The sequence below is a fragment of the Fundulus heteroclitus genome, chromosome 21, assembly GCF_011125445.2.
Source record: "Fundulus heteroclitus isolate FHET01 chromosome 21, MU-UCD_Fhet_4.1, whole genome shotgun sequence".
In the NCBI taxonomy this organism is placed as follows: domain Eukaryota; kingdom Metazoa; phylum Chordata; class Actinopteri; order Cyprinodontiformes; family Fundulidae; genus Fundulus; species Fundulus heteroclitus.
The window spans coordinates 36,970,925-36,989,925 of record NC_046381.1 but is presented as its reverse complement, the minus strand read 5'-3'; the positions used below and the strand labels follow the sequence as shown (position 1 = coordinate 36,989,925).

The 19,001-nt window shown below is 40.4% G+C and overlaps 1 pseudogene; it reads left to right on the top strand.

The window, feature by feature from the left end:
* Positions 1-5,785: 5,785 nt before the first annotated feature.
* On the top strand, positions 5,786-7,902 carry LOC118556837 (annotated as a pseudogene).
* Positions 7,903-19,001: the final 11,099 nt, after the last annotated feature.

Genomic DNA, 19,001 nt, shown 5'->3' with positions numbered 1-19,001 from the left:
ACGGCTGTATCTCCTCGCTGCATCGACCGATCTGCAACCACAGATTTGTTGTGAGTAATGGGGGAACGCTGACGAACCGCTTTGTAGGAATCGCCCCCGGTGGACGGGCGAGGTAAATGCGTGACAGCATCTGCGCGAACCCGCCGGCCGGTGTTCTGTCAGACCAGCATACCCATAGTCTTACGCATCGCGCAAACTGGTTCTTAACCGGCTAAAAATTATCACCCACCCGCTGCCGGCATCAGATGATTGCTGGTAACCGTATCGCTGGGACTATTTTTTGCAGCTAACCGTCGCTTTAGCCGAGCACCGCTAACGGTTCTCCCCTCTCCAACTGCTCGCTATCGGTGCTTGCCGCATAATTAATTACTTAGTTTTTGGGCTTTTTTTGAGTGGTATTGCAATCTGACTGCTTCTTCAAGTTTTCGCAACTTTGTGCAGTTATACGCATGCGCAACCATGTTCGCGCATGCTTAACACTATGGGTATGCTGGTCTGACGCGGTATGCGACCTGACAGAACACCGGCCGGAGCCGCGGCGGTGGCCAATAGGCTGGAGTGCGTTTGGCTGCGAGGGCCGATCGACGCCGCTTGCGGCTTTAACATCCTTCATATGCGGCCTATCAGCGTACCTCGGTCGCTGTTGCACGTTCCATAACAACAATGTTTAAAAACCATGGTTAGGAGACGTCTTAGACTTGGAAAAAGCAGTCGTTTTACCGAGTAAAACCAAGGGTAACTACAGCGAAAGAGTTATTAGTGCAATGGAATGTTACTGCTTCATGTCATTCATCACACGTCACGGCATGTTCCTACAACGAACTTGGATCAATAGTGACTCGACTCGGACTCGACTCGGATGAGTAGTGGACTCGACTCGGACTCGACTCGGATTTTTTTTTTAATGACTTGGACTTGACTCGGACTTGAACACTGGTGACTTGAACCTGGACTCGGACTCGAGGCATAGTGACTTGACTACAACACTGGTCTAAGGTAAACCCAAAACAGCCCAAAAGGGAAAGGGGGGAAAAAACACACATGCAAAGGAAGCACCAAGCTTCCCAAACACGAGCTTCTAGCTTGTACAAAGTCAATCTAAAAAGCAGATATAAGCTGCTTAACAAAACAAGCTAACACACTGGTTCAAATTGCCCAAAGCAGTTGTAAGCACCAAAGGTGGGTGAACAGCTTAACAAAATTACTTTCTACTAGCTGCCCCACTGAAGGAATGAGTTCAGGAGTCTTTCATGTAATGCAGGTGGGCCTCATCAGCATCTGATTGGCTTGACAATCCTCTGCTGGTCCAATGAGGTCGCTGCTCCTCTGCAGCTTCATTCAGCCAATCAGGAAGGTGTTCTGTCACGGATGGACCTGCATAACTAACACAAGCTTAGACAGTCTCAAGAGGCCAGGGGCCGTAACACACTGTCACACACCCGAATTTCCCCATTGCGGGACAATAAAGGCATTCTTATCCTTATTCTTACACGTGGCTATTCAACAGGTGTTTGGAACACCCCAATGTGTCACCGCTGTGCTGGAGAAAGGTTTCCTTCAGATCTGATGTGGTGGACGTTCCATCTGCGCAGGAAGCACTGCAAGTTCAACTTCAGTCATGGAAGAAAAACTTAATGGACACAGAAGAGTTGCATCTCGATTGACAGATCAATCAGTTGCTCTTCTTCCATTGTGTGTAGCACGCCGTGGTACTTACTGTTGACGGCTGACCATGCCATGCCACAACGTCTCAATTATGTAAAAACAGCTATGGTTTTTCAAGAAATCATTATCTGATGGGAAAAGACTTCTCCGGAGACCCCACCCCCATGTGACCCCGGGTCATGTGGTTCATGGAGCCCTCAGCAAACATCTCCGCACCGTCAGTCAGTTTTAGCGGCTGCTGATGAGGCAGACGGCAAAAAACAACTTTCTCTTTTCTCCTCACAATTAGTGACCAGTAATGTGTGATTACTTCACTGACTACATTTTATCAAGTATTTTTAGCAGCGGCAGGGAATTTACAGTTTTTGTTGATTGCTTTGACCTGTTTGAAGAAGCTGGCAACCTCTAAGTTTTCATCATCACCATCTCTGCAGAGCAAAAGACACCTCTTGCAAATGAGTTAACCCATTCTCATTGGTTTGACACTTTTTCCCCACCCTTTTGCAAAACAGTTAACGCAGATATCATTCAAGCAGTCCAAACTCCATTGCTTTAGCTGTGGTAGCAAAACAGAAACCATATGTTCCAAGCTCTTAGAAACTTCTTGATCAGAATGAAATCACTGAAGCACCTGATTGACACTTCTTTACACAATTTTTCAATTTGCTGTCAGTTTTCAGGCTTTACGTAAAAGGGCCATGTTGAGTGTTGTTCTTTGCAAGCATGGATGGTCTAAGGCAGATGAGAGTCAGAGTAAGAGGTAGATGGGTCAGGGAAGAAGATTATGAGGAAGAGGAGTCCATGTGCGAGGTGGCAGTGTAGCTGGAAGGGCTGAAGTTACAGATGAAATTTGGGCAACTATGATTGATCATGTGGTAAATCATGGCCTTTCACTTAGAGGGGCGGGACAAAGAGTCCAACCTTTTCTCAATAGAAACACGGTTGCATCCATTGTAAGAGTTTTTCAACAGGAGAGCAGGTATTGCTGCTATACAGTATATACATCTCTATCTATTCCTATAGAGGAATTCTTCAGTGCATGGAGATGGAAGTATATGATCACCGCCCCATGAGCAGATGCCCTTGCTCAATGCAATGACAAGATATAGATGCAGAGGCTTGTCAAGGATGGATCAGGCATGCAAGAAGATTTTTCCTAGGTGCATCGCAAGTGAAAATATTGAATGTGACGTAGATGAGGCCATGTGGCCTATTCGTCAAGAGAGAATGGACTAGAAGGAACAAACAGCCCTAGTATCTTCTGTTGGAATCTTTCATTTTTTGGAATATTTCATTTGTTTATCTGGAAAAAAAATAATGAATAATCAAAAAAATTTGGATCACAGCATACCTGCTTCTGGATCCATTTTTTGCAAAAAGGCAAATATTTGATTACAAATGGCACTGACATGTTAGCTGCGTACAATCTTTGGCTACAATGAACCAGCAATGCGGCACTGATTCACATTGAGTGCGGGTATTTCTGTATTTGTTGCCCCTTGTGTAACGAATGATTGGAAGGGCTCAAACATTTGTGTGCAGGTTGTGTTGTTTGAGGGCAAAATGTGCTTTTGGATCATATGTTAAATGTTTTGGCAGAGTTGGAGCCTTTTGCAAACAAAATGTTTCATTTTGACCATTGGTGCCACTGTTTAGACCTCTGCGTTAACTGTTTTGAAAATGTGTCAAAGCAATCAATAAAAACTGTAACTATTATAGATAAATATAACTGTGAAATGAAAAATCAACTAGTTATATTTATATTAGGCTGTGTGTTAAACCCTAACTCATATGATGACAACATGATGTTAAAATTAAGAGAAAGAGCTGACTTTCTCTTAATTGAGAAGGTGCAGTAAAAGCAAAAGTGGGTTTATCAGTTCTGCATTAAAACTCACAATGACAAGTTTTTAAAATAAATCACGACCAGATACGATAAATGACAGCTTTGTGTATTTTCAATATTTTGTTTGGTATGTTCCTCTTCTGTGATGAAGCTGAACAACTATCATAGCTAAATTTAACAGAGAAATTAGAAAGAATCTGTGGTAATTATGTTCAGTAAATGGCTCTGAGCTGTGTGTTAAACCATACCTCATATGATGACAACATGATGTTAAAATTAAGAGAAAAAGCTGACTTCCTCTTTCACAGAGCAGGAATGACGGAGACTTCTTTAATGAACACGTCTGTTCACAGAGAAGGTGGCTGTTTATTCTGCTGCTGATCAACTCATCTTAACACATCAACTGGTTTTAAGACTAAAGTGTTTTAGTTTCAGCTGCAGAAATCCTGGGAAGTTTACATTGTTGATCAATTAACCAATATCTCAGCATGTTTATTCATGTATACATTTTGTCAAAAAGATACATTATATACTCAAGTGTTTTGGCTTTCTGTTATCAACAAATATTCATAAAGACATTTTTAAGTCTGTCCTGATTTGAGTGCCGGGAAAACTTTTGAAGAGAAACCTTGGAGTTAAATTTATGAATTCTTGCTCTGTGAGTTAAGCTTAAGGGTGAAATGTGTAGAGTGCATTTAAAGCTGCTTTGCTGGGATGAAGAAGGACCGCCTGAATCTAATGGCAGCTCTGTCTGTAAAATGTACTTCTAACAGTTATTAAGAACAGCAATAATATTAATAATAATACTTTTATTATTATTATTATTGTTATTAGCGAGGAATAGTGCATGTATCTTTCTTGACTCAGATGAAGGCAGTCCCATCAGCTGCTTTAAGGACAATCCTACCAGAACTGGACGCAGAGTCTCTGTTGCCTTGGAGAGCGCCACCATGAGGAAACCGGGCCCTTCACGTATCCATGCTGCTGCTGGACCACACTGGACCACACTGGACCAAACTGGGGTCCCTGACAGCGGAGACTTTTCTGAGAGGGCTCACAGAGAAATCCTGACCAGACCAGCAACCCTGAACCAAGCCTACCAGTAACCAGCTAAGAAGGTCTGAGTACTGTCAGCCAAGTTCAATATTAATCAAACTATGCAGCTGAACGGACCAACATTAAAGTCCCTTTTGCAGCAATAGTCAGTTTTTCAGATGCAAATGGGGCTTTCAGGAGGATTTTGTGAACAGAAAGTATTTTTATTCAATCTACAACCATGACTACATGTGATCCCCAAATGGTTCTACCCAAACTATGGAAAGGTAGCTTGCATTAATAATTCAGTTAAACAACACGGTTGGGTAGGATCGTCCTGATAATAATAATCCAACCGATGTGAGCACATTTGGGAGCTCACCGACTCAAAGTGCATCAAGGGGTGCCTTAATGTGTTATTCTGTCTTTGTGAACTGATAGCTAAACAAAGTGCTGAAGGAAAATTGAGAAGTTGCAGTAAAATAAGAAGCGGGTTTATCAGTTCTGCATTAAACTCACAGCGACAAGTTTTTAAAATAAAACAACAACCACATACGATAAATGAAAGCTGCGTGTATTTTCAATGTTTTGTTTGATATGTTCCTCTTCTGTGATGAAGCTCAGTAACTATCATAGCCAAATTTAACTGAGAAATGAGAAAGAATCTGTGATAATTATATTCAGTAAATGGCTCTGAGCTATATGTTACCATACCTCATATGATAACGTGTTAAAATTAAGATAAAGAGCTGACTTCCTCTTTCACAGAGCAGGAAGGATGGAGACTTCTTTAATTCACACGTCTGTTCACAGAGAAGGTGGTTGTTTATTCTGCTGCTGATCAACTCATCTTAACACATCAACTGGGTTTAAGTGTTTTTAGTTTCAGCTGCAGAAATCCTGGTAAGTTTACATTGTTGATTCTGAACAATTAACCAAATATTTCAGCATGTTTATTCATCTGTACAATTTGTACGTTTTTGCTTTCTATTATTAACAAATATTCATGAGGAGTTTATGAAGTTTCTCATGATTTGAGTGCTGGGAAAACTTTTAAAGAGAAACCTTGGAGTTAAACTTATCAATTCTTGCTCTGTGTGTTAAGCTTATGGGTGAAATGTGTAGAGTGTATTTAAAGCTGCTTTGCTATGAGCTAAACCTCTAATTTCAGACCTACTTTAATAAATCACCTAAATGTTTTGTTTCCAGTCTGAGATAAAGAAGGACCACCTGAATCTGATGGCAGCTCTGTGTGAGAGCGTGTTGGCAGTCAACATGTTACTGAGTGTCTTCTTTCTTCCAGGTGAGCTGTTTGTTCACTTCCTTTCATTTAGAGACGTCCCATAAATCATTTCTGGTCTGAAACATTAATTTCTGATATTGTTTAAAGGCTCCACGTGTAACATGCTGCAGCTGAACTGGAGTTTGTGGATCATGAAGTTTCTCTGCAGGCAGATTTTGCTCCACATTATGTTCATCATTTGTTTGTTTTAACAGGTGCTTTGGCTGATTGCAAAAAACCAGGCCTCAGAATCACTGCACCAAAGAAGATTGAAGCTCTGAATGGATCTTGTCTGCAAATCCCATGTAGCTTTAATACAGAGGACAAAACATTTAACAGCAGCACAACTGTCTATGGAATCTGGATGAAAAAAAACAAGGATTTTTCTGCCAATCCAAACGTTGTTATTTTCAACAGCAGTGGGTCAGTAAGCACCTTTTCACTGAATATTGGAAACCTGACAGAGAGAAACTGCACCACTCTGTTTCCTGATTTAAACACAAGTTTTACAGACAGATACTTCTTCAGAGTTCAGAACGGGAACTACAAAGCAACAGCATGTGCTGATCCTCTTCACATAACAGTTAAAGGTAAAAGAGCTTCAATTTTATCTGAAATCTATTCTTTATATATTAATCTGCACAAAATATTTCTGTTATTAAATTGTGTTTTATTTAAACTCCCAGATTCTCCTTGGAGTCCCAGCATTAACATCCCTGCTGATCTGAAGGAGCATCAGTCTGTCACTATCAGCTGCTCAGCTTTGACTCCCTGTCCAGACTCACCTCCTGAACTCACCTGGAGTCTCCAACAAGACTCTCACAGACAAACAGAGAAAAACACAGAGGGGAACCTTTACAACTAAAATCCAGGAGAACATCACTCTGTCAGACACACATGATGGATACAACATCAGCTGTTCTGCCACATATCCTGTGAATGGAGGAAGCAAGACAGCAGAGACAGAAGTGACTCTCAGTGTTTCATGTAAGTGATCCTGTCAGCACGTCATGGTTTCAGCTGTTTCTGATCAGTAAAGTTAATGTGTGTCCCATTTTCCTCAGATGCTCCTAAAGACACCTCAGCATCCATCAGTCCATCAGGTTGGTGTCAGCAGGTAGCTGGGTGGAGCTGAGCTGCTCCAGCAGAGCCAAGCCTCCTGCCAGCTTCACCTGGTTCAGGAACAGCAAACATGGAGCCATTAATGTATCTGTGGGGCAGGTTTACAGCTTCAATGCTACTGAGGGAGGAGAGTATTACTGTGAGGCTACAAATGATCTGGGTGATCAGAGATCATCAGTGATCCTTCTTGGTGGAGGTAACTAGAGTCTATTCAATCACATTTTTAATGGACACATGTTTTCCACAGTTTTTTTTTTTTGTCATTGGTAACTTTTTTTCTCCTACTTTGCAAAAGGATTTCCCTACTGGGTCTCAATTGTAATTGGAGTCATTTTGTTAACCTCCCTGGTTCTTTCTGTCTGGTAGGTATCAACAATTACAATGATAACCTAAATTTAATAATTGAGCTTTCATTTAAACCTTCAGATTAATATCTGAACTAGTCCTTAGTCCTACATTTTTTTTTGTACATCTGACCCTCTCATGTCTGTTTCAGATCATTATTGATTCCCTCAGTCAGTCTTTGTGATTTCCTCTCCAACATTGAATTTTTTCTGACAGATCTCTGATCTCTTCCAGGTGCTTTAAGTCCAGACGTTCAACTCCACAACAGATCCAGGTGAGGAATTTTCCATCTTCTGTGTTCAGCACTGCAGTAAGTTTTCATCTGCAGGTTGTGACGACATTTGCTAAACAGGAACAATTTCATTTCCACACAGAGTCAAACATGTGAGGAGGATGCTGTTCAGATGGCAGCCAGTGAAACAGAGGAAGAACTTCATTATGGGGACATGACTTTCCTCCAGAGGCGACCTGAAGCTTCCTCCGTCTCAGTGCAGGATGGAGGACAGCAGGAGTCGGTGTACGCTCAGGTCAAAGTGTCTGCTGACAGTCCAGAGGATCTCTATGCACGAGTGAAGAAGACATAACTTCTGTCACTGTTGTTTGAAAACATGAGAACATTAAAAAAAAATTCACAGAGATGTTATTTCTTGAATCTGTGTAGTTTTTTTCCCCAGTTTAATGACAGGAAGCTTAAAAGCTCTTTTTCCTACAAGTCTCACATAAATATGGTTTTATCATTGTAATAGAAACAATCGTTAATCTCTATTCAGATATTAATTTCCATCTTATTCTCATCTTAAAACTCCTTAATATGTTCTAAAACAGTATATAACACGTTATTTCATTTACATGCTTGATGCATTATATAGATTTAAACCAAACTTAAAACTATGACGTCACATTGGATGATAAAGTTGTATTTTATTGTGGTTGGTGGTAGAGATGCACTGATCAAGACTGTATGCTTCAGATTTATTGATTTTTGTAAAAGCTTTTAACTGCTTGCTGCAATTTTAGTCTAATCCAGTTTCTCTTTAAAAGCTGCTTTTAAGGTCATTGATTAAAAATTTGGCCTTCTTTCCAGCTCTGAGTTCCATTTTTACCTTCAATATTTGTCACCCTCATTTCATAACCATTTAATGGCAATTCCCATCCATGTATTTGACTAACGCATTTAAATTCATTCTCTTGGTGGTTGAGTATTGTTGATCAAATGTGGAGACAAGCAGCCATATTCTCAAATCTCATGAATGATTAAATTAAATGTATATTATATTCTGAATACTTTTAAAACTCTCTGGCATTAAGAAGCACAAAAATAAATTGGGATAAAAAAAAAACAATGTGGTGGTCAGTAACCGTCACTTTTTCAGCTCAAGCGAAGGAAAAAATGATGGAATCACTCTAGATATGTTCCTCTCCGTAAACACCAGCATCAGATTAGATCCGCTCATTAGTCTGCTGATAAAAAGGAGTGATCACACCTTGGAGAGCTGTTGCACCAAATGGACTGACATGAATTATGGCATCAACACTAGAGATGTCAACTGAACCACAGGAGAGGATTATGAAACTTCTTAAAGAAGGTAAATCATCACCCAATGTTACAAAAGACGTTGGTTGCTGACTATTGTGTACAAACAACAGGAGAGGGTAAAAGGAAAAAAAAGGTTAAAGGAAAGCATGCTGGTAGACCAAGAAGACAAAAAAAACTTAACACAATAAGTCTTGAAAACAGAAAAAACAAATAGGAACAAATAGGAGGAAACTTTAGTCACCGTTTGTGACTGAACTGTTAGAAACCGCCCAAAGGAAATAGGATTTACATACAGAGAAGCTAAATGTACACCATCATTAACAACTAAACAGAAGAAAAGGTTACAAAGGGCGAAAGAAAAGTGATTGTGGATGATTGGATGAAGGTTATATTCAGTGATGAATCACAAATCTGCATTGGGCATGGTGGTAATCCTGAAACTGATCCATGACTAGGTCTCCAACCCATAAAGCTGGTCTGGCAACAGCAATGAGAGAAAGTTGGAGTCAGATTGATGAAGACTACCATTTGTTACTCATTAGATCCTCACCTCAGAGACTGCAAGCTGTTCTAAAAGCCAGAGGAGGAGCAACAAAGTACTATTGGTCTGTTGAAGCGTTCTGTTTCTTTTTTCATGATTCCATAATATTTTCCCAGAATTGAGTGATTCTATAATTTTTTTCCCTCTGCTTCAGCTAAAAAGTGACTGTTACCACAATATTTTGTTTTAGTGTTTCTTAAAGCCAGAGAGATACCACTTTAAATGAGAAGTTTTCTGTCAAGTTTGATCTACTTTTTTTCAACAAAATTACAGTTTTTTAAAATCGCTATGACAGAGTTTTAATACATTTAACAGGTTGCCTAAACTCTTAACCAGGGCTTTGAACCGGTTCAAGGAACAGAAACGAAACCGGAAACGTTATTATTTTTTATGATCTGGAACTGGAACACTTATTTAAAAATATTGGTAACCGGTTTGTTGCTCCAAAGTGACAACACTGGCACGGCTTCCTTCAAAACGGGCTCTTTAATAAATGCCGTGAAAACTACAAAAATAAAGACAAGCTTTAGAAATGGATACATTTACAGACAGTCAGGTGACACATACTGTAACAAAGTTACCTCGTGACCGCCTGCCACTTCGGAGGTCTTTAATAGACTAATTCTTCTTTGTCCACTCTTTACAGCTACAGCAAATACGAGACTGCTACTCTTTCCCAGATTTCTGCTCCTTCTCTCATGCAAATCTCGCTACCTTTCTTATATACGCAAATCTCGCGATAACTTTTCAACAAATAGTTTCAAAAGAAATAAAATACAATAATTTTACATAAACCTCAAAATTTGAACTAAACAACTTAAAATACATAATCTGAAATAAACATACATTTTTCCAAGAAATAAATCATTTCACTGTCACTTACACTCCCACCAAAATCACTAATTTGTTTCAATGTGATTTTTCAATGAATGTCAGAATTAAAGTCTGTTTTACTCTGTATTAGTCTCAAGTAACGTCACTACCCTATGAATAGGTCTTTCTAAATATATCAACCTCGTCAGTGGTTTTCCTTTGTCAAATGTCGTTTCACTTGTCTTTAGTTTCACCTTTCGAACCTTGCCGTCTGGGCTCTCTAGAGTCTCTACTACTAGAGCTAGCTTCCATTTACATCTTGGAGCATTATCATCTTGTAGGATCACAATGTCATTAATGTGGAGGTTCCGTGAAACTTTCTGCCATTTCTGTCGCTGTTGGAGATTTAGCAGATATTCTCGTTTCCATCTTTGCCAAAACTCGTTTGCTAGAAATTGTACTCTTCTCCATCTTTTGTTCAAGTACAAATCCTCTCTGCAAAACTGTCCTGGAGGGGGAAGAATAACTGAAGACTTCATCGTTAATAGGTGATTGGGAGTTAAAGGCTCTGGACCCAAGGGATCATTAAGATACTCCACACTTAAGGGTCTGCTGTTAATGATGGCCATTGTCTCGTAAAAGAGCGTTCTTAGACTAGTTGTATCAAGTCTGTTTGAGAATTTATCTAACATTGCTGTTAGTATGCTTCGTACTGTTCGAATTTGCCGTTCCCAGATGCCTCCCATGTGGCTAGCTGATGGAACGTTCATCACAAACTCACAACCAATAGCTCTTTGTGGTTCTTGGTCCATATCCTTCATTAGCTCCAAAAACTCTCTTCTGGCTCCCATAAAATTTGTCCCTTGGTCACATCTTAGTTGTCGAACAGGACCTCTTATGGCAATCAGAACCCGAAGAGCGTTCATGAAAGCATCAGTTGATAAGTCATCAAGTGTTTCAATATGCACAGCTCGTGAACATAAGCAGGTGAACAATAATCCATATCTTTTGACTTCCTTTCTTCCTTCCTTTACCATGAATGGGCCAAAACAGTCAACACCACAATATGTAAAAGGAGGTGCTGTTTTTGTTCTTACTTCTGGTAACTCTGCCATCTGTTGGACATTTGTGGTCTTTCTATATCGCCTACATTTAACACAGTGGTAAATGTGCGAAGAAACCATACTTCCACATCCTAAAATCCATATGCCATTTGCACGTAATTCATTTATGGTCATGCCTCTTCCTTGATGATGTACACGTTCATGGTAGTGTTTAACGAGGAGAGCTGATACGTGGGACTCCTTGGTAAGAATTGCGGGATGTTTGACATGATGATGCAAGGCTGATTGGGACAATCTTCCTCCCACCCTGAGAACATCGGACTTGTCCAAGAAAGCATTTAGTTGCTTTAGTCTGTCATGCTTGTGCAGAGAATTTTCCTTCTGAGATCTGATTTTCTGTATTTCCTCAGTAAAAGCTTCCTTCTGCACTAGCTTGATAATGAAAACTTCTGTGTCTCTTCTCTCTTCAAGATCTGTTGTTTTGTTTGTTCTTTCTTGAACACCTTTAAACTCTTTTATGCATCGTTTGAGTCTGGCAATAGCCTTTACAGCTCTCGACCATTCAGAGAACTTCTTTAGACGCTCTAGAACAGGGCTCACTTGTTTTGACTGCACAGTGTGTGCATGACCTGTACGGAGTTCAGGATCTGTCCCTTCAACTTCTCCCACCATTTCCTTTTTTATTGGAAGATCTTTTTTCCAAAGGAAATCTGGACCCTTCAACCAGTTTGATTCTTTCAGTTGTGCAGCATTTAACCCCCTTGAGGCGTGATCAGCCGGATTTTCCGCTGAGCTGACATGCTGCCATTTTTCAGGACTCGTACTTTGTCTTATTCGTTGAATCCGATTGGCAACGAATGTGTGAAATCTTTTAGCGTCATTGCTTATATATGCCAGTACGACTTGTGAATCCGTCCAATAATATTCTAGTAGATTTTTGATTTCCAGTTCTTGTTTAATTACATCCTCGTTTCGGACTGAAGTTACAGCCGACGACAGTTCGAGTCTTGGGATGGTCATTTGTTTGATGGGTGTAACTCTCGCTTTTCCCATGACGAGTGAACAGCTTATCTGTCCTTCCTTGCTTATTGCTCTAAGGTATGAACATGCACCATAACCGTCGAAGGCTCGCATCCGAGAAGTTATGCAATTCATACTGTATGATGTTGATGTCTTGTGAGTAGCTTCGTGGGATCTTCAGAGCTGCCAGCTTAGGCAGGTCTCTCAACCATGCTTCCCATCGTGGTAGAATGTGGTCTGGAAGATCATCATCCCAGTTGACCTTGTCTTTGCATAATGTTTGGAGTATTTGCTTTCCAATCAATGTGAAAGGGGCGACGAACCCAAGAGGGTCATAGATGGAAGCAACAGTCGAAAGCACCCCTCTTCTGGTCAATGGGTTTTCTTTAACTTGAACTCTGAACTGGAATTGGTCTGCTTCTACACACCATTGTACTCCAAGTGCACGTTCAATGTGGAGTTCTCCAAAAGCCATGTTCTGATCTTTGGACTGAGCTTGTTCTTCCTGGGGAATTGTTGCAAGCACCTCTTTATTGTTTGACACAAACTTATGCAGATGTAGGTTTCCTGTTTTGCAAAGTTCCCTTGACTCTTTGACCAGCTGTATAGCTTTGGCTGTTGATGTTACACTAGTAAGTCCATCGTCAACGTAAAAACCTCTTTGGATGAATTCAACAGTCTCTTTGCTGAACTTGTTTCTACCCTGTAATGCAATGTGTTTGAGTCCAAAATTACAACATCCAGGAGATGATGCTGCTCCAAAAAGATGTACTTTCATCCTGTAAACTGAAGGTTCGGAGTTTAAATTGCCTTTGTCCCACCAAAGAAATCTTAAATAATCTTGATGTTCCTTAATGACATGGAATTGGTGGAACATTCTTTCCACATCACACATAATGGCGACGAGGCCCTTTCTAAATCGGCATAACACTCCAACCAATGTGTTGGTGAGATCCGGTCCAGTCAATAGATGATCGTTGAGAGATGTTCCTTGGAAGTGTGCAGAACAGTCAAAAACCACACGTATTTTCTCTGGTTTGTGGGGGTGGTAAACCCCGTGATGCGGGATGTACCATGCTGTCTTGTTGTTCAGCTCATGTTCTGGCACCTTTTCTGCATCTCCGCGAGTTATAATATCGTTCATGAACTTGAAATAATCTTTATAGTATTTCTCATCCCTTCTTAGTCGACGTTCCAATGAAGACAATCTGTGTTCAGCACTTTGCTTGTTGTTTGGGAGATTCGGATTGTCTGTTTTGAATGGTAACGGGAGTTCGTAATGACCATCGTTCTTCTGTTTTATACCTTTGGTCACCTTTGACATGAACAAAATGTCTTCCTGTGAAACTGGATTGTCATCTGTTGCATGTTCAGAAAAATCGGATTCCAAAGCCTTAATCACATCAGTTGGACTGGCTTTCTTTACTTGAGTTCTGCATACAAAATGTACTTGTTTCTTGAGTTCAACTGCTGGTTGTGAAACAGGGAATACTTCACGAACAATTATTCTGTGACTTGTACCGATGACATCGTTGTGATTTTGAGATTGAGATGAGCAACCAACTATGCTCCAGCCAAGATCAGTTAACTGTGCGTAAGGTTGGTTCTCTTTGCCTGCAAGAACTTTGCGTGGTAGGAGGGCTTGTTGACAATTATAGCCAATAAGTAGACCAACTTCGCATTCGAGCAGTGGAGGTAGCTTATCTGCCAGCTTTTCTAGATGAGGCCACTTTAAGGCGGTTTCAGACGTTGGGATATGTGATCTGTTGACAGGGATAAACTCTCTTGTATATACTGGTGGCAGTGTAATTCTTTTTTCATCTTTATATCCTCTAACTTGAAGGTTTACCAGCTTGTCACATGGTATAACTGTTGACTTGGTGGACATAGTTGACAAGCACAGATTGACTTTACTTTTATTTGTGTCAAGACCTTGGGCTACTTCATCCAAGATGAAGGATGTATCACTTTGTGAATCAAGTAGTGCATAAACTAAAACCTCTCTGTCTGGGTCGTTCTTTGATGAAACCCATACAGGTAGAATAGAGGATGTCAACGTGCTTGAAGTTGCTTGAGTTACCCTGTTAGAGATCGCCACCGATGGTTTGTCTCCTTCTTCAGCGTCAGCTTCGTCATTGTCTGGAGACTTTTCACTCACTGCAGGTATTACCCTGTTACGCTCAATGAACGCGTCATTGTGCAGACATGTTGGATGTCTTCTTTGACATTTTTCGCATGTGCTCTTTTTGTCACACTTCTTGGAATGATGTCCTCTCTCTAAACATCCAAAACACAGCCTTTCTGCTTGTGCAAACTTGATACGGTCTTGGAGTGGGGTTTCTGTGAATTTGAAACATTTATCAAGGATGTGACCATTTCTTTTGCAGAAAGGACAGGTCACAGTATTTGTGTTGTTTGAGTTTGTTGTTAGCGTTTTTGCTTGGATGACTTGGTTGCGTAATTGTTTGGGTTTACTTATTTCCAAACTTCTAAGAGCTTGCACTGATGCTATAGGATCGCATGCTAAGTCTGCTTCAGTGGATACAAAATCAGCAAACACATGAAAAGATGGATATTCTCCATCACTAGCCCTTCTTATTTTCATGGCTGTCCGGTTCCATCTTGTGGTCAACCAATCTGGAAGTTTTAGCAAGAGTTTCTGGATTTCCATACAATCATTGAGAATCTCCAGTGACCTTATGTGTAACATTGCAGCTTCACAATTCTTCAGGAAGTCAGCAAATTCTCTCAACTCACTTCCATCCTTGGAGTTTATTTTAGGCCAACTGTGAAGCTTGTCTCTGAAGCATTTTCCTATGGTGAATAGATCTCCAAAACGTTTTTCCAGCACTTTCCAAGCTGAGTCATATGCTTCATCTGTCCCCACTAGAAGAAAACCTTCAACTGCTTTCTTCGCGGGTCCACCAAGATACTTTCTGAGATAATAGAGTCTCTCATTCTTTGGAATGTTTTTACTTTCTATCAGGGTTTCAAAGGACAACTGCCAATCTTTGAACTTTAAGGGGTCACCAGTGAACAATGCAGGTTCTGGAGTTGGAAGACGATTAGCGCTTATTGCTTCTGCTAGTATGCCAACTAGCTCATAATTTGACTGTTGTTGAGCTGCAGCAGAGGAAACCTGTGTGGCTTGAGGGATGAATGGTGGACTTGATGCATTAAGTGTTTGGCTTATGGTGGCCTTAGGTTGTTCAGCAGGACTTTGTTGGGCTTGGTTTATTACTGTAGGATTATGCGGCATAGATTCAACAATTTTAGCATTATGGAAATGGGTAATATTTAGAGCTGGAGAAGAACTGTGCGCTGTGACAGGGATTGCTTGGATTTCACTTTCTGCTTTAATGCTCTGTGATGAACTCTGACTTTCAGAAATACTTTCAGCTTCATCATAAACCTTTACTCGTGCCTTTGCGGCATTCAATTTTTTAACTTCTTCCAAGCGTTTAATCTTTCTTCGCTGCTCTTCCATTGCTTGCTGCCTTTCCAAATTCTCGCGTTCTAATTTTTGTAACTCAATCGTTTCCTTTTCTTGCTCTTCCATAACTGCTAATATTTCTTGAGATGCAGCTGCCTCCGCCTCTGCTTCCAATCTCTTGGTTGTTTGTGAACTACCTGAACTACCTTTAGAGCTTCTGGATTTTGACCTTGATGTCATACTTTCAGATCCTAAGCATGACCCAAAATCTGGCCATGGCTCTTCGTCGTCTTCTGCAGAGTCTCCTTGCAGTTGTTTCTCAGCTCTTCTGACAATAAATGCAGAAAGTGATGTACATGCATCTACTTTGCGCCTTGCGTCTGCACCAGGAGTGTGTATTTGCCGTATTTCTTCATAAATAGTTTGCATATATATGCAGGTGACGTTTACATTGTTAATCAGCTCCTTTAATTCACTGTCTGAAGCTTCCTTTCTTAATATGACTTTGCTCAGTCTTGCTTCATATCTCCATTTTTCAAAACCGACTGCATATCTGTGTTGAAGCATTTTAAGTTTCTCCTCTTGAAGCTCTTTACCCTTTTCGGTTAACGTTCTAACTCTTTCACTTCTTCGAACAGTCTGTGGTTCTGAGATTTGCTCAGTATCATTTTCCTCCACTTCAGTACTTGATAGAGCATAGAGTTCTTTATGATCTTTGTCAGTCATTTTATAAGTCTGGTTAAACGTCACTAAATGCTCTTTTTAAATTGCAAAATACTCCTTTAAATTTCTAACTTATGTGACTTGAATATTACTTTATACTGTAGCTGTAATGAGATTCATTCTTAATACAGATGTATTTCAACTTAAAGAAATTTGTTAACTTCCCACTTAGTTTGACCTCAAGATACATACACAACACTCTTTCCTTAACAACAACACATCACTTTGAAGTTCAGTAGAGAATAAGTAACCTTTTGACAAATGTGTTGTAGAAACTTATGTGGCTTTAAACTTCACCTAATCCACTCTTATTCTACTTTTACACTGTCCTTAATTCATTTCCACCGAACTTCTGATGTACGTTGCTGCTGCGCTTGGTTTCTTGAAAACGGTGAGCTTGACAAATGGCGCCCTCTTGTGTTACACCATGGCACCGTCACTCACTGCAGCGGCAGTCCTCTTTAACGGTCCTAACCGGCGTTGGTGCGGCTGCCGTTTTCTTAACGGTTTGTAACCGGCGCTGGCTGGAGAGTTGCACTGTCACTCACTGCGGCTGCTGTCGTCTTAACGGTTTGTAACCGGCGCTGGCTGGAGGAGTTTTCACTGTTGCTCCAAAGTGACAACACTGGCACGGCTTCCTTCAAAACGGGCTCTTTAATAAATGCCGTGAAAACTACAAAAATAAAGACAAGCTTTAGAAATGGATACATTTACAGACAGTCAGGTGACACATACTGTAACAAAGTTACCTCGTGACCGCCTGCCACTTCGGAGGTCTTTAATAGACTAATTCTTCTTTGTCCACTCTTTTCAGCTACAGCAAATACGAGACTGCTACTCTTTCCCAGATTTCTGCTCCTTCTCTCATGCAAATCTCGCTACCTTTCTTATATACGCAAATCTCGCGATAACTTTTCAACAAATAGTTTCAAAAGAAATAAAATACAATAATTTTACATAAACCTCAAAATTTGAACTAAACAACTTAAAATACATAATCTGAAATAAACATACATTTTTCCAAGAAATAAATCATTTCACTGTCACTTACACGGTTAATACCGGTTTTATTTCGTTCCTCAAAGTTTTCGTTGCCTAATTAACTAAAAAAAAAAGTAATTATTTTTCTGCGCACGTTTAACCTGACTCCGCCAGCTGTATCTCGCTCCGCCTAGCTTCACTCACATACATCTGGGACATCGCCCATAGAAAGTGATTTTGAAGTGATATTGTTTCATTAAAAGAACATCAGAGAACGCCTCTGAAGGCTTTTGTTGGTGGAAACAATGTTTTCACCCTTCTCCCGACCGGATTTGGCAAGTTTTGTTTTCCGGGGCGCGTCCGCAGTGGGCATCCTGTCGGTTAGCGGTTAGCGGTTAGCGCAAACTAACTTATTAGGAGGCCATTAGTCCTCAACGCGGTCGGCCCGGGATCGACTCCGACCCGCGGCGCTTTGCCGCCTGTCTTCCCCCCTCTTCCTGTCAGCTCACTGTCAATAAAACGCGTGCCTCTAGAGCCGCAAACACATAACGGCACGGGTTAGCTTCGGTGTGAGTGGTTGAAATAGCACGTCGATAAAGATGACAGACAAGTGGCTTATCCAATCAAATGCAAGGATTTTTGATAAGGCCCAGATGGATGTGAGTGAAGCTAGGCGGAGCGACATACAGCTGGCGGAGTCAGGTTAGCGCACGTTACCATGACGGCTGAGGTTCACTTCCTGTGTGACATCACATCACACATTCGCTGACTGAATGGAGAGAGAGAGGTGTCTCCACTAGAGCTACACATCTTAAATAAGAGGTAAATTACGATCCATCGTTAAGTAAAACGCTCATTCCAAACACAATATCAATAGCTATATTTGTCAAACGAAAGGAACGAAATTAACCGATCGGGAACAGTATTTTTTTGTTCTAACCGGTTCGGGAACGTCAATTTATTGGTGGAACTCATAACCGGAAACCTTATAATTCCGATTGGGGAAAAAAATCGGTTCAAAGCCCTGCTCTTAACGCACCAACACACCTAAAACACACAATTGGCGAAACGGTTAATTTCATGTTCAAACACATTGTAAACTAAACTCCAAAACTAATTTTCAAAACACAATAACACACTAACACAACACACCATGTCTAACAAAACGCTGCAAACATGTTTCAAAATCAAATAATTATCCAAGCTGAAATTACAGAAACTGCATTATTTTAGATGTGTTAGGTGTGCCCTTATACAATAGACAGTTCATGTTTCATGAATTGGCGCTATATAAATAAATTTGTATAATTTAATTCCCATCTCCTTCAGGTTTTTACAATAGCATGTTCCCTTGATAGATCTTTAATTCCCAAGATTTTCTCTGTTCCTCTCACAATTATTTTTTTATTTTCTCTGTCTTATTACCCTGATTAGTGCAACTGAGCACATCAGCAATAAACAAAACCTGTTTGATCATTGTTCTCTATCATTTTCTTCTGTCTGTCTCCTCTCAAATGTTCTCAAACGTTCATTGTTTTTTTTAACCCTTTTACTGTCTCTGCATAAATAACCTGATTGATTGTTTTAACTTGTT